Raw genomic sequence first — 15,217 nt, 5'->3', positions numbered from 1 at the left:
AGGGTTAGTGTTATGGTTAGCGTTAGGGTGGGGGTGAGGGTGAGGTTTAGGGTGAGGGTGATGGTGAGGTTGAGGGTGAGGGTTAGGGTTATGGTTTGGGTGAGGGTTAGGGTTAGGGTTAAGGTTAGGTTGAGGGTTAGGGTTAGATTTAGGGTTAAGATGAGGGTTAGGCTGAGGGTGAGGATTAGGGTTAACCTTAGGGTTAGGGTTAGGGTGAGGGTGAGGGTTAAGTTCAGGCTTAGGGTGAGGTGAGGGTGAGGGTTAGGGTTAGTGTAAGGGATAGGGTGAGGGTTAGGTTTAGGGTGAGGTGTGTGTAAGGGTTAGGGTGAGGGCTAGGGTTAGGGTTTGTGTTAGTGAGAGGTTTATGTTTAGGGTTGGGGTGAGTGTGATGGTGAGGTTTATTATTAGGCTCAGGTGTAGGGTTAGGCTTAGGGTGAGCTTGAGGGTGAGGGTCAGATTTAGGTTTAGGGTGTGGTTTAGGCTTGTGGTTAGGGTTAGTGTGAGGGTGAGGTTGAAGGTGAGGGTGAGGGTAATGGTGAGGGTGAGGGTGAGGGTTAGGTTTAGGGTGAGGGTTAGGTTTATGGTTAGGGTTTGGGTGAGAGTGAGGTTGAGGGTTATGGTGAGAGTGATGATTTGGTTGAAGGTTAGGGTTAGGGTTAGTTTTAGGGTGAGGGCTAGGGTGAGGGTGAGGGTTAGCGTGAGGTTTAGGGTGAGGGTGAGGGATTCGGTTAGGAAAGGCTTAGGGTTAGGGGTAGGGTGAGGATTAGGGTTAGGGTTAGGATGAGGATTAGGTTAGGGTGATATTTAGGTTGAGGTTTAGGGTGAGGGTGAGGGTGAGGGTTAGGATGAGGGTTATGGTGTAGGTGAGGTTTAGGTTTAGGGTGAGGGATAGGGTGACAGTGAGGGTTAGGGTGAAGGTGAGGGTTAGGGTTATTTTTAGGGTGAGTGTTAGGGTGAGGCTTAGTGTGAGGATTAGGGTTAGGTTTAGGGTTATGGAGAGGGTAAGGGTTAGGGTGAGGTTTAGGGTGAGGGTGAGAGTTAGGGCTAGCATTAGAGTAAGGGTGAGGTTTAAGGTGAGTGTTAGGGTTAGGCTGAGGGTGAGGGTTAGGGTTAGGTTGCGGGTTGGGGTTAGGTTGAGTGTCAGGGTTAGTGTTAGTGTTAGATTTAGGGTGATGGTGAAGGTTAGGGTTAAGTTTAGGGTTAGAGTTAGGGTTATCTTGAGGGTTAGGGTGAGGGTTAGTTTTAGGGTGAGTTTTAGGGTGAGGGTTAGAGTCAGGTTTGGTGTTATTGTTAGGGTTAGGGTTAGGATGAGGTTTAGGGTGAGGGTAAGTGTTAGAGTGATGGTTAGGTTGAGGGTGAGGCTGAGGATGAGGGTGATGGTGAGGGTGAGGGTCAAGGTGAGTGTTAGGGTTAGTGTTAAGCTGAGGGTTAGGGTTTGGGTTAGGGTGGGGGGTAGGGTGAGGGGTAGGTTTAGGGTTAGCGTGAGTGTTAGGGTTAATGTGAGGGTTTGGGTTAGGGTTCGGGTTAGTGTGAGGATAAGGTTTAAGGTGAGGTTTCAGTTGAGATTTAGGTTTAGGGTTAGAGTTAGGTTTAGGGTTAAGGTGAGTTTTAGTTTTAGTATTCGGTTGAGGGTTAGAGTTAGGTTTAGGGTGAGGGTTAGCTTTAGGGTGAGGTTTAGGGTAGGGTTAGGGTCAGGGTGAGGGTTCAGGTGAGGGTGAGTTTTAGTGTGGGCGTGATGGTTATGGTTAGGGTGAGGGTTAAGGTGACGTTTAGGGTTAGGGTGAGGGTGAGGGTTACGATTACATTAAGCATTAGGTTTAGGGTTAGGGTTAGGGTTATGGTGAGGGTAAAGGTTAGGATGAGTTTTGGGTGAGGGTGAGGTTTAGGGATAGCGTTAAAGTTAGGGTGAGGGTTAGTGTGAGTGTTAGGATTCGGGTGAGCCTTAGGGTGAGGTTGAGGGTTACAGTTAGTTTTAGGGTTAGGGTTAGGCTGACGGTAAAGATTAGGGTGAGGGTTAGGATTAGGGTGAGGTTGAGGGTTAGGGTGAGGATTAGGTTTAGGGTTAGGTTGAGGTTGAAGGTTAGGTTTAGGATTAGGCTTAGGGGTAAGTTTAGGCTTAGGGTGAGGCTAAGGGTGAGGGTTGGGGTGAGGGTGAGGGTTTCGTTTAGGAAAGGTTTATTGTTAGGGTTAGGTTGAGGATTATGGTGAAGGTGAGGTTTAATGTGAGGTTTAGGTTTAGGGTGAGGATTAGGGTTAGGGTTAGGTTGAGAGTTAGGGTGAGGTTTAAGGTAAGGGTTAGGTTTAGTATGAGGATGAGGGTTAGAGTTAGGTTTAGGGTGAGGGTTAGGTTTAGGGTGAGGTTTAGGGTAAGGTTATGGTGAGGATGAACTTGAGGATGAGGGTGAATTTTAGGGTGTGGGTGGCGGTTAGGGTTAGGTTGCGTGTTAAGGTGACAGTGAGGGTTAGGGTGAGGGTGAGGGTTAGGGTTGTGGTGAGGATTAGGGTTAGGTTTAGGGTTAGGGTTATGGTGAGGACAAAGGTTAGAATGAGGGTGAGGGTGAGGGTGAGGTTTTGGGACAGCGTTAGAGTTAGGGTGAGGGTTAGGGTGAGGGTTAGGGTTCAGGTTTCACTTAGGGTGAGGTTGAGGATTAGAGTTAGTGTTAGCATTAGCATTAGGGTGAGGGTAAGTTTTAGGGTGAGGTTTAGGGTGAGGGTGAGGTTAGGGTTAGGTTTAGTGTTAGTGTTAGGGTTAGGGTTAGGGTGAGGGTTAGGGTGAGGGTAAGGGTTAGAGTGAGGTTTAGGGCGAGGGTTAGGGTTAGGGATAGCATTAGGGTTAGGGTTAGGTTTAGGGTTAGTGTGAGGGTAAGGGTTAGACTGAGGGTTAGGGTGAGGGTGAGGGTTAGGGATAGCATTAGGGTTAGGGTGAGGGTGAGGGTGAGGTTTAGGTTAGGATTACGGTTAGTGTTAGAGTTAGGCTGAGGGTTATTGTGAGGGTAAGGGTGAGGTTTAGGGTTACGGTGAGGGTTAGGTTTAGGGTTATGCTGATGGTGAGGGTCAGGGTGTTTGTGAGGGTTAGGTGGAAGGTGAGGGTTAGGGTTAGAGTTAGGGTGAGTGTTAGGGTTAGGGTTAAGGTGAAGGTTAGGGTGAGGTGTAGGGTTAGGGTTAGGGTGAGGGTTACCGTTAATGTGCGGTTTAGGGTTAGGTTTAGGGTTAGTGTGAGGATAAGGGTTCGGGTGAGTCTTAGGGTGAGATTGAGGGTTAGGGTTAGCGTTAGGGTTAGGGTGATGTTTAGGGTGACGGTTAAGGTGAGGGTTAGGCTTAGTATGTGGGTGAGGGTTAGAGTTAGAATTAGGGTGAGGGTTAGTGTGAGGATCAAGTTTAGGGTAAGTTTAGGGTGAGTGTGAGGGTTCGGCTGAGTGTGAGTTTTAAGGTGTGGGTGATGGTTAGGGTTTGGGTGAGGGTTAAGGTGATGCTAAGGGTTAGGGTTAGTGTGAGGTTTAGGGTTGCAGTGAGGATTAGGGTTAGGGTTAGTGTTCGGCTTACGGTGAGGCTAAGGGTTAGGAATAGCTTTAGGGTGAGGGTGAGGTTTAGGGATACCATTACAGTTAGGGTGAGGGTTAGGGTGAGGGTTAGGGTTCAGGTAAGGCTTAGGGTGAGGGTGAGAGTTAGAGTTAGGATTAGGGTTAGGGTTAGGGTGAGGGTAAGATTTAGGGTGAGGGTTAGGGTGAGGGTGAGGTTTAGGGTTAGATTGAGGGTTAGTATGAGGGAGAGGGTTAGGGATAGCATTGGGGTTAGGTTTAGGGTTAGGGTGCGGGTTAGGTTTAGGGTTAGGGTGAGGGTTAAAGTTAGGTTGAGGGTTAGGGACAGGGTAGGGGTTAGGGTGAGGGTCAGAGTTAGGGTTAGGGTTAGAGTTAGTGTAAGGGTGAGTGTGAGGTTTAGGGTTAGGATAAGGGTTAGGGTTAGGGTTAAGCTGAGGATGAAGGTGAGGGTGAGGGTGAGGTTTAGGTTTAGGTTGAGGGTTAGGTTTTGGGTTAGGGTTACGGTTAAGCCGAGGGTGAGGGTGACGGTGTAGGTGAGGGTTAGGGTGAAGGTGAGGGTTAGGGTTAGGGTTATGGTGAGTTTTAGGTTTAGGTTTAGGGTGAGGGGTAGGGTGAGGGGTAGGGTGAGGGGTAGGCTTATGGTTAGGGTGAGGGTTAGGGTTCATGTAAGGCTTAGAGGTAGTGTAAGGGTTAGAGTTAGGATAAGGGTTAGGGTGAGGGTTAGGGTGAGAGTGAGCATTAGGGTTAGTGTTAGGGTTATAGGGTGAGGATTAGGGTGTGGGATTAGGTGAGCGTTAGGGATAGTACGAGGGTGAGGGTTAGAGTTAGGTTTAGTGTGAGGGTTAGGGTTAGGATGAGGTTTAGGGTAAGGTTAGGGTGAGTGTGAGGGTTTAGGTGAAGGTGAGTTTTAGGGTGTGGGTGAAAGTTAGGGTTAGGGTGAGGGTTAAGGTGACGGTGAGGGTTAGGTTGAGGGTGAGGGTTAGGGTTGCAGTGAGGATTAGGATTAGGGTTAGGGTTATGGTTATGGTGAGGGTATGGGTTAGGATGAGTTTTAGGGTGAGGGTGAGGTTTAGAGATAGCGTTAGAGTTAGGGTGAGGTTTAGAGTTCAGGTTAGGCTCAGGGTGAGGATGAGGGTTAGAGTTAAGGTTAGGGTTAGTGTTGAGGTGAGGGTAAGGTTTAGGGTAAGGGTTAGTGTTAGGGTGAGGGTTAGGATTAAGTTGAGGGTTAGGGTGAGCGTTAGAGAGAGGGATAGGTTTTGGTTTAGGGTTAGGGTTAGGGTTAGGGTGAGGTTGAGTGTTAGTGTTAGAGTTAGGGTGAGGGTGAGGTTTAGGAATATCATTAGGGTTAGGGTTATTGTTATGGTTAGGGTAAGGGTGAGGGTTAGTGTTAGGTTGAGGGTTTAGGGATAGGTTTGTTGTTAGGGTGAGGGTCAGGGTTAGGGTTAGGGTTAGAGTTAGGTTGAGGGTGAGTGTGAGCGTTAGGGTTAAGATTAGGGTTATGTTTAGGGTTAGGATGAGGGTGAGGGTGAAGCTGAGTGTGAGGTTTAGATTTAGGGTGAGGGTTAGGTTTAGTGTTAGGGTTAGGGTTAGGTTGAGGGTTAGGGTTAGGGTTAGTAAGAGGGTTTGGCTGAGGGTTACGGTGAGGGTTAGGTTTAGTGTGATGGTTATGGTTACGGTTAGGGTTAGGGTGAGATTTAGGGTTAATGTCAGGTTAAGGGTTAGGGTGAGGGATAGGTTTAGCGTTAGGGTGAGTGTGAGGGTTAGTGTTAGCTTTAAGGTTAGGGTGAGGGTTAGGGTGAGGGTTAAGTTGAGGGTTAGGGTTAGTATGAGGGTATGGGTGAGGGTGAGTTTTAGGGTGTGACGTTTAGGGTAAGGGTGAGGGTTAATGTGACTGTGAGGTTAAGGGTGAAGGTGAGGTTTAGGGTTGTGGTGAGGATTAGGGTTAGGGTTAGGATTATGGTGAGGGTAAGTGTTAGGTGAGGTTTAGGGTGAGGGTGATGTTTAGGTATAGCGTTAGAGTTAGGGTGAGGTTGAGGGTGAGGGTTAGGGTTAAGGTTAGGCTTAGGGTGAGGGTGAGGCTTAGAGTTAGGCTTAGGGTTAGGGTTAGGAAGAGGCTTTGTCTGAGGGTTAAGGGTTAGGGGTGGGGTGAGGGATAGGTTTAGTGTGAGGGTTAGGCTTAGGGTTAGGGTTAGGATTAGGGTGAGGGAAAGGTTTAGGGTTAGGGTTAGGGAGACAGTGAGTGTTAGGGTTAGGGTGAGGATTAGGGTGAGCGTTAGGTTGAGGGTTAGGTTTAGGTTTAGGGTTAGGATGAGGGTTAGGGTGAGGTTTAGTTTTAGGGTTAGGGTTAGAGTTAAGGTGAGGCTAATGGTTAGAATGAGATTTAGGGTGAGGGTGAGGGTGAAGGATAGCATTAGGGTTAGGGGTAGCGTTAGGGTGAGGGTTAGGGTTACGGTTAGGGTTAGGGTGAGGGTGAGGGTGAGGTTTATGTTGAGAGTTATGGTTAGGTTAAGGTTAGCGTGGGGTTAGGTTTAGGTTTAGGTTTAGGGTGAGTGTGAGGGTGAGGGTTAGCGTTAGGGTTAGGCTGAGGTTAATGGTTAGGGTGAGGGTTAGAGTGAAGGTGAGGGTAAGAGTTAGGGTGAGGGATAGGGTTAGGGTTAGGTTTAGGGTGAGATTAAGGTTTAGGGTTAGGTTTAGGTTTAGGGTGACGGTAAGGGTTAGATTGAGGGTTAGGGTGAGGGTGAAGGTTAGGGATAGCATTAGGGTTAGGGTAAGGGTTAGGGTGAGGGGTAGGGTTACCGTTAGTTTTAGGTTGAGTGTGAGGGTTATGTTGAGGTGTAGGGTTAGGGTTAGGGTTACGGTTAGGGTGAGGGTTAGGGTTAATATGATGGTTAGAGTGAGGGTGAGGTTAAGGGTTAGGGTGAGGGATAGGGTTAGGTTTAATGTTAGGCTTAGGATGAGCGTGAGGTTGAGGGTCAAAGTTAGGTTTAGGGTGAGGGTTAGAGTTATGCTTAGGGATAGGGTGAGGGTGAGGTTTAGGGTGAGGGTGATGGTGAGGATGAGGGTGAGGGTGAGATTTAGGTTTAGGGTTAGGTTTATGGTTAGTTTTAGGTTTGGGTTAGGGTGAGGGCGAGGGTGAGGCTGAGGTCTAGGGTTAAGGTTAGGATTAGGGTGAGGATTAAGTTAAGGGTTAGTGTTGGGGTGAGGGGTAGATTTAGCGTTATTGTTAGGGTGAGGGTTAGGTTTAGTTTGAGGGTTAGGTTTAGGGTTAGGGTTAGGGTGAGGGTAAGGGTTAGGGTTAGGTATAGGGTGAGGATTAGGGTTAGGGTTAGGTTTAGAGTGAGGGTTAGGCTGAGCGGTAGGGTTAGGGTTAGGGTGAGTGTGAGGGTTAGAGGGAGGGTTAGGTTTAGGTTGAGGGTAAGGGTTAAGATTAGGGTGAGGGTAAGGGTTAGAGGGAGGTTTAGGGTGTGTTTGAGTGTTAGAAATAGCATTAGGGTTATGGTTAGGGTGGGGGTGAGGGTTAGGTTTGCAGTTAGGGTTAGGGTGAGGGTAAGGGTGAGGGTTATGTTGAGGGTTGGGTTTGGGGTTAGACACAGGGTTAGGGTGAGGTTTAGGGTTAGGGTTAGGGTTAGGGTGAGGGTGAAGGTGAGGGTTAGGTTTAGGGGTAGGTTGAGGGTTAGCATTATGGTGAGGGTTAGAGTGACGGTGAGGGTAAGTTTTCGGGTGAGGGTTAGGGTTAGGGTTAGGTTTAGGGTAAGATTTAGGTTTAGTGTGAGTATGAGGTTGAGGGTTAGGTTTAGGTTTAGGCTTAGGTTTAGGGTTAGGCGTAGGGTTTGGGCGAGGGTGAAGGTCAGAGTTAGTTTTAGGGTGAGGTTTAGGGTTATGGTTTGGTTTATGGTGAGGGTGAGTGTGAGGGTTATGTTGAGGTTGATGGTGAGCATGAGGCTGAGGGTGAGAGTTATGGTTAGTGTTAGTTTTATGGTTAGTGTTAGGTTTAGAGTAAGGGTGAGTGCTAGGGTGAGGCTGAGGGCTAGGGTTAAGGTCAGGATTAGGGTGAGGTTTATTGTTATGGTGAGTGTTAGTGTGAGGGTTAGGGTTAGCTTTATTGTTAGGGTGAGGGTTAGGTTTAGTGTGAGGGTTAGGGCTAGGGTTAGGGTTAGGGTGAGTGTAAGGGTTAGGTTGAGTGTTAGGGTTTGGTTGAGGGTTAATGTTAGCATTTGGGTTACGGTGAGGGTTAGGGTAAGGGTTAGGGTTAGTTTTAGGGATAGGTTGATGATTAGGGTTAGGGTTAGGTTTAGGTTGAGGGTTAGGCTGAGTGGTAGGATTAGGGTGAGGGTTAGGGTGAGGTTTAGGGTTAGGGTTAGATTTATGGTTAGGGTGAAGTTGAGGGTGAGGGTAAGGGTTAGGGTGAGGGTTAGGTTGAGGTTGAGGTTTAGGGTTAGTATTAGGGTTAGGGTGAGGGTTAGGGATAGGATTAGGGTTAGGGTGAGTGTGAGGGGTAGTTTTAGCATTAGATTTAGGGTTAGGGTTAGGGTTAGGTGAGGGTGAGGGTGAGGGCTAAGGTTAGGGTTAGGATTAGGTTTAGGGTTAGGGTTAGGCTGAAGTTGGGGGTGAGGTTGAGGGTGAGGGTTAGGGTTAGGGATAGTTTTAGGATGAGGTCTAGGGTGAGGGTTAGGGTTAGGGTGAGGTTTAGGATGAGGGTGAGGGTTTAGGTTAGGAAAGGCTTAGGGATAAGGTTAGGGTGTGGATTAGGGTGAGGGTGAGTTTTATGGTGAGGGTTAGGGTTATGTGAGGATTAAGTTTAGGGTTAGGGTGAGGATTAGGTTGAGGATGAGGGTGAAGGTGTTGTTGAGGGTTAGGGTTGGGGTGAGGGTTAGGGTGACAGTGAGAGTTAGGGTGAAGGAGAGGTTTAGGATTAGTGTTAGAATGAGGGTTAGGATTAGGGTTAGGGTGAGGTGTAGGTTTAGAGTTAGGATGAGGGTTAGGGTTTATGTGAGGGTTAGGGTTAGGGTTATGGTTAGTGTGAGGATAAGGTTTAGGGTGAGGTTTAGGGTGAGACTGAGGGTTAGGGTTAGCACTAGGGTTAGGTTGAGGGTTAAGGTGAGGGTTAAGGTGAGGGTTAGAGTTAGTATGAGGATGATGGATAGATAGGTTTCGGGTGAGGTTTAGGGTTAGGGTGAGGTTTAGGGTAGGGCTAGGGTGAGGGTGAGGGTTCGGGTGAGGGTGAGTTTTTGGGTGTGGGTGGCCGTTAGGTTTAGAGTGAGGGTTAAGGTGACGGTAAGGGTTAGGATGAGGGTGAGGGTTAGGTTTATGGTTAGGGTTAGGGTTATGATGATGGTAAGTGTTAGGGTGAGGGTAAGGGTTAGGATGAGTTTTAGGGTGAGGGTGAGTTTTAGGGACAGCGTTAGAGTTAGGGTGAGTTTGAGGGTGAGGTTTAGGTTTCACCTTATACTTAGGGTGAGGGTGAGGTTTAGAGTTAGGTTTAGTGTTATTGTTAGGGTGAGGGTAAGGTTTAGGCTGAGGGTTAGGGTGAGGGTGACGGTTAAGTTTAGGTCGAGGGTTAGAGTGAGTGTTACGGTGAGGGCTAGTTTTAGGTTAAGTTTAGGGTCAGGATTAGGGTGAGGTTTAGTGTTAGGGTTAGGGTTAGGGTGAGGGTGAGAGTTAGGATTAACGTAAGGGTTAAAATTAGGGTTAGGGTGAGGGTGAGGGTTAGGGATAGCATTAGGTTTAGGTTTAGGGTTAATGTGAGTGTTAGGGTTAGGTTTAGGGTGAGATTTAGGGTTATTGTTAGGGTGAGGGTGATGGTGAGGTTGAGGTTGAGGGTGAGGGTTAGGGTTTGGGTGAGGGTAAGTGTTAGGGTTAAGGTTAGGGTGAGGTTTAGGGTTAGGGTTAGGGTTAGGATGAGGGTTAGGCTGAGGGTTAGGCTTAGGGATAAGGTGAGGTTAAGGTTAGGTTGAGGCTGAGGGTTAGGTTTAGGATTAGGATTCGGGTTAGGGTGAAGTTTAGGGACAGGGTTATGATTAGGTGAGAGTTTTGCTTAAGGGTAGGTTTAGAGTTAGGGTGAGGGTGACGGTGAGGGTTTTAATTAGTTTTAGGGTTAGGGTTAGATTGAGGTTGAGGTTGAGGCTGAGGTTGAGGGTTAGGGTTAGGGTGAGGGTTAGGATTGGGGTTAGGGTTAAAGTTAGGTTGAGGTTTAGGGTTAGGGTTAGGTTTAGGATGAGGGTTAGGCTGATTGTTAGGGTTAGGGTTCAGGGGAGTATGAGGGTTAGTGTGAGGGTTAAGGTGAGGTTGAGGGTTAGGGTTAGGCTTAGGGTTAGGGTGAGTATTAGGGTGATGGTTAGTGTTAGGGTTAAAGTGAGGGTTAGGGTGAGGGTTAGGGTTAGGGTTAGTGTTAAGGTTAAGGTGAGGTTGAGGGTGAGGTTAAGGGTTATGATGAAGTTTAGGGTGAGGTTGAGGTTTAGGGTTAGCATTAGGGTTAGGGTTAGGGTTAGTGTGAGCGTTAGGGAAAGGGTTGGGTTGAGGGTGGGGTGTACTTGAGAGTGAGGGTTAAGGTTAGGGTTACTTTTAGGGTGAGGGCTAGGGTGAGGGTGAGTGTTAGGGTGAAGGTTAGGGTGAAGGTGAGGTTTAAGGTGAGGGTTAGGTGTAAGGTGAGGTTAGGGTTAGGGTTAGGGTAGGGTTAATGATAGGGTGATGTTTAGGGTGAGGGTGAGTTTTAGGGCGATGGTGAGGGTGAAGGTGAGGGTGAGGGTGTAGATGAGGGTTAGGGTTAGGGTGAGGGTTAGGGTGACAATGAGGGTTAAGGTGAAGTGGAGTGTTAGGGTTAGGGTTAGGGTGAGGGTTAGGGTTAATGTGAGTGTTCAGGTTAGGTTTGGGGATAGTGTGAGGATAAGGATTAGGGTTAGGGTTAGGGTGAGAATGAGGGTTATGGTTAGCATTAGAGTTAGGTTGAGAGTTAGGGTGACTGTTAAGTTGAGGGTTAGGGTTAGTATGAGAGTGAGTGTTAGAGTTAGGTTTAGAGTGAGGTTTAGGGTTAGGGTGAATTTTAGGGTAGTGTTAGGGTGAGGGTGAGGGTTCGGATGAGGGTGAGTTTTAGGGTGTGGACGGCAGTTAGGTTTGGAGTGAGGGTTAAGGTGACAGTAAGTGTTAGGGTGAGGGTGAGGGTTAGGGTTATGGTGAGGATTAGGGTTAGGGTTAGGGTTAGGGTTATGATGAGCGAAAGGGTTAGGATGAGGTTTAGGGTGAGGGTGAGGTTTAGGGATAGCGTTAGAGTTAGGGTGAGGTTGAGGGTTAGGGTTCAGGTTAGGCTTAGGGTGAGGGTGAGGGTTAGAGTTAGGTTTAGGGTTATTGGTAGTTTGAGGGTAAGGTTTAGGGTGAGGGTTAGGGTTAGGGTGAGGTTTAGGGTTAGGTCGAGGGTTAGGGTGAGCGTTAGGCTCAGGGTTAGGTTTAGGGTGAGGGTTAGGGTTATAGTTAGGGTTAGGGTGAGGGTGAGGTTGACGGTTAGGGGGAGCGTGATGGTGAGGTTGAGGGTGAGGGTGAGGGTTAGGGTTTTGGTTAGGGTTAAGTTTAGTGTGAAGTTTAGGGTTAGGTTTAGGGTTAGGATTAGGGTTAGACTGAGGGTTAGGCTTAGGGATAGGGTGAGGGTAAGGTTTAGGTTGAGGGTGAGGGTTAATTTTAGGATTAGGGTTAGGGTAAGGGTGAGGTTTAGGGACAGGTTTAGGGTTAGGGTGAATGTTATGGTTAGAGTTAGGTTTAGAGTTAAGTTGAGGGTGAGGGTTAGGGCTTGAATTAGGGTTAGGGTTAGGGTTAGTGTTGAGGTTGATGTTGAGGCTATGGGTGAGGTTGTTAGGGTGAGGGTTAGGCTGAGGTTGAGGTTTAGGGTTAGGTTGAGGGGGGGTGATGTTAAGGGTGAGGGTTAGGGTTAGGGTTAGTTTTAGGGTGAGGGCTAGGGTGAGGGTGAGGGTCAGGGTGGGGATGAGGGTTTCGGTTAGGAAAGGCTTAGGGTTAGGGTTAGGGTGAGGATTAGGGTTAGGGTGAGGTTTAAAGTGAAGGTTATGGTTAAGGTGAAGTTAGGGTTAGAGAAAGGTTTAGGGTTAGAGTGATGTTTATTGTGAGGGTGAGGGTTAGGTTGAGGGTGAGGGTTTAGGTGAGGTTTAGGGTTAGGGTGAGGGTTATGGTGACAGTGACGCTTAGGGTGAAGTTGAGGGTTAGGGTTAGGGTTAGGTTGAGGGTTAGGGGTTAGGGTTATGGTGCGGGGTAGGGTGAGGGGTAGGGTTAGGGTTAGGGTGAGGTTTAGTGTTAATGTGAGTGTTAGGGTTAGGGTTAGGGATAGTGTGAGGATAAGGATTAGGGTTAGGTTTAAGTTGAGAGTGAGGGTGATGGTTAGCGTTAGAGTTAGGGTGAGAGTTAGGGTGAGGGTTAAGGTGAGGGTTACGGTTAGTATAAGGGTGAGGGTTAGAGTTAGGTTTAGGATGAGGTTCAGGGAAAATTAAGGGTGGGGGTGAGGTTTCAGTTGAAGGTGAGTTTTAGTGTGTGGGTGACGGTTAGTGTTAGGGTGAGGGTAATGTGACGGTGAGGTTTAGGGTGAAGTTGAGGGTTAGGTTTGCGGTGACAATAGGGTTAGGGTTAGAGTTAGGGCTATGATGAGGGTAAGGGTTAGGATGAAGTTTAGGGTGAGGATGAGATTTAGGGAGAGAGTTAGAATTAGGGTGAGGTTTAGGGTTTGGATTAGGGTTTAGGTTAGGGTTAGGGTGATGGTGAGCGTTAGGGTTAGGGTTAGGGTTAAGGTTAGGGTGAGGATAAGCTTCAGGTTGAGGTTTAGGGTGAGGGTGAGGGTTAGGGTCAGGTTGAAGGTTAGGGTGAGCGTTAGGGTGAGGGTTATGTTTAGGTTTAGGGTTAGGGTGAGGGTTAGGGTGAGGTTTAGTGTTAGTGTTAAGGTTAGGGTTTGGGTGATGGTTAGGGTGAGGGTAAGGGTTAGAGTGAGGGTTAGGGTGAGGGTGAGGTTTAGGTATAGCATTAGGGTTAGGGTTAGGGTGAGGGTGAGGGTTAGGGTTAGGGTTAGCTTGAGGGTTAGGGATAGGTTGAGGGTTAGGGATAGGGTTGGGGTTAGGGTGATGTCAGGATTAGGGTTAGGGTTAGAGTTAGGATGAGGGTGAGTGTGAGGGTTAGGGTTATGAATAGGGTTAGGGTTAAGGTTAGGCTGAGGGTGAGGGTGAGGGTGAAGGTGAAGTTTAGGGATACGGTGAGGTTTAGGGTTATGGTTATCGTTAGGATTAGGTTGAGTGTTATGGTTAGGGTTAGGAAGACGGTTTGGCTGAGGCTTAGGGTTAGGTTTAGGATTAGGATGAGGGAAAGGTTTAGGGTTAGGTTGAGGGTTCGGGTTAGGGCAAGGGTCAGGGTTAGGGTTAGGTTTAGGGTGAGGGTTAGGATGAGGTTTAGTTTTAGGGTTAGGGTCAGGTTGAGGGTAAGAGTTAGAGTGAGGGTTAGTGTGAGGGTGAGGGTTAGGGATAGCATTAGGGTTAGGGTTAGGGTGAGGGTGAGGGTTAGGGTTACAGTTAGGTTTAGGGTGAGGGTTTGGGTGAGGGTTATGTTGAGGGTTAGGGTTAGGGTTAGGGTTAGGGTGAGTATTAGAATTAGGCTTAGGGTTAAGGTGTGGTTGAGGGTGAGGGTTAAGGTTAGGCTTAGGATGAGGGTTAGGGTTACAATGAGGTTTAGAGGGATGGTGAGAGTAAGGGTTAGGTTGAGGGCTATTGTTAGGGTTAGGGTTACATTGAGGTTTAGGTTTAGGGTTAGGGTTAGGGATAGGGTGAGGTTAAGGTTTAGAGTGAGTGTTAGGGTGAGGGTGAGGATTTAGGATAGCATTAGGTTTAGGGTTACGTTTAGGGTGAGTTTTAGGGTTACGGTTAGGTTTAGGGTGAGGGTGCGGTTTATGTTGAGGGTTAGAGTTAAGTTTAGGGTTAGGGTTAGGGTGAGGGTTAAGGTTAGGGTTAAGGTGACGGTCAGGGTGAGGATTAAGGTTAGGGGAGGGTGAGGGTGAGGGTGATGGTGAGAGTGAGGGTGAGGGTTAGAGTTAGGTTTATGTTTAGTTGTATGGTTAGTGTTACGTTTAGGGTTAAGGTGAGGGCTAAGGTGAGGCTGAGGGGTAGGGTTAAGGTTAGGATTAGGGTGAGGGTTAGGGTTAGGGTGAGGGATAGGGTTAGCACTAATGTTAGGGTGAGGGTTAGGTTTAGAGTGAGGGTTTGTGTTAGGCTTATGGTTAGGGTGAGTGTAAGTTTTAGGGTGAGTGTTAGGTTGAGAGTGAGGGTTAGGGTTAGCCTGAGTGTTAGGTTGAGGGTTACGGTGAGGGTTAGGTTTAGGGTTAGGGTTAGGGTTAAGGTTAGGGTGAGGTTGAGGTTTATGGTTAGTGTTAGGGTGAGGGTTAGGGTTAGGGTGATGTTTTGTTTGAGGGTGACGGTTAGGGTGAGGTTTCATGTTTGGGTTAGGGTGAGGATTAGGGTGTGGGTGAGGGTTAGGATTAGAGTGAGGGTTAGGGTGAAGGTGAGGGTTAGTGTGAGTTTGAGGTTTAGGGTTAGGATTAGGGTTAGTGTGAGGATTAGGGTTAAGTTAAGGGTTAGTGTGAGTGTAAGGGTTAGGAAGAGAGTTAGGGTAAAGATGAGGGTTAGGGTTAGCATTAGTGTTAGCGTGAGGTTTAGCGTGAGGATTAGGGTTAGGTTTAGGGTTAGCTTTAGGGTGAGGGTTAGGGTTAAGGTGAAGGTTAGGGTTAGGGTTAGGGTCAGGTTGAGGGTGAGGTTGAGGGTGAGGGTTAGGGTTAGTTTTAGGTTTAGGGTGAGGGTGAGGGTTAGGTTTAGGATTAGGTTTAGGGTTGGGGTTAGGCTAAGGATGAGTGTGAGTGTGAGGGTTAGGGTTAGGGTGAGGATTAGTGTTAAGGTTAGGATTAGGGTGAGGATGAGGGTGTGGGTTATTTTGAGGTTGAGGCTGAGGGTGAGAGTGAGGGTTAGGGTTAGATTTAGGGTGAGGGTTAGGGTGAGGGTGAGGGTCAGGGTTAGGTTTAGCATTAGGGTGAGGGTTAAGGTGAGGTTTAAGGTTATGTTTAGGCTTAGGTTTAGTGTGAGGATTAGGGTTAGGATCAGGGTTATGTTTAGGGTTAGGGTTAGGGTGAAGGTGAGGGTGAGGTTTAGTCTTAGGGTTAGGTTAAGAGTTAAGTTTAGGTTGAGGGTTAGGGAGAGGGTTAGGGTGAGGGTAAGGGTAAGGATGAGGGTGAGGATGAGGGTGAGAGTGAGGGTTAGGCTTTGCATTAGGTTTAGGTTTAGGGTTAGACTTAGGTTTAGGGTAAGTGTAAGGGTTAGGCTGAGGGTTAGGTTGCGAGTGAGGGATAGGGTTAGCGTGAGTGTGAGGGTGAGGGTTAGGGTGAGTTTCAGGGCTAGGGTTAGGGTGATGGTGAGTGTTTTGTTTAGGGTGAGGGTGAGGTTTAGGGTTATGGTGATGTTTAGGGTAAGGGTAAGTGTTAGAGTAACCGTGAGGGTTCGGGTGAGGGTGAGGGTTAGGTTGTGTGTGAGGGATAGAATTAGGGTGAGTGTTAGGGTGACGGTGAGTGTTAGGGTGAGGGTGAGCGTTAGGGTTAGGGGTAGGGTTAGGGTTTGGTTTAGGGTTAGGGTTAAGTTTGGGTTGAGGTTTAGGTTGATGGG

This window comes from Dipodomys merriami, unplaced genomic scaffold (assembly GCF_024711535.1).
Source record: "Dipodomys merriami isolate MVZ:Mamm:240054 unplaced genomic scaffold, mDipMer1.0.p SCAF_100, whole genome shotgun sequence".
NCBI classification, from domain to species: Eukaryota; Metazoa; Chordata; class Mammalia; order Rodentia; family Heteromyidae; genus Dipodomys; species Dipodomys merriami.
Note: the sequence above shows the minus strand (reverse complement) of the source record.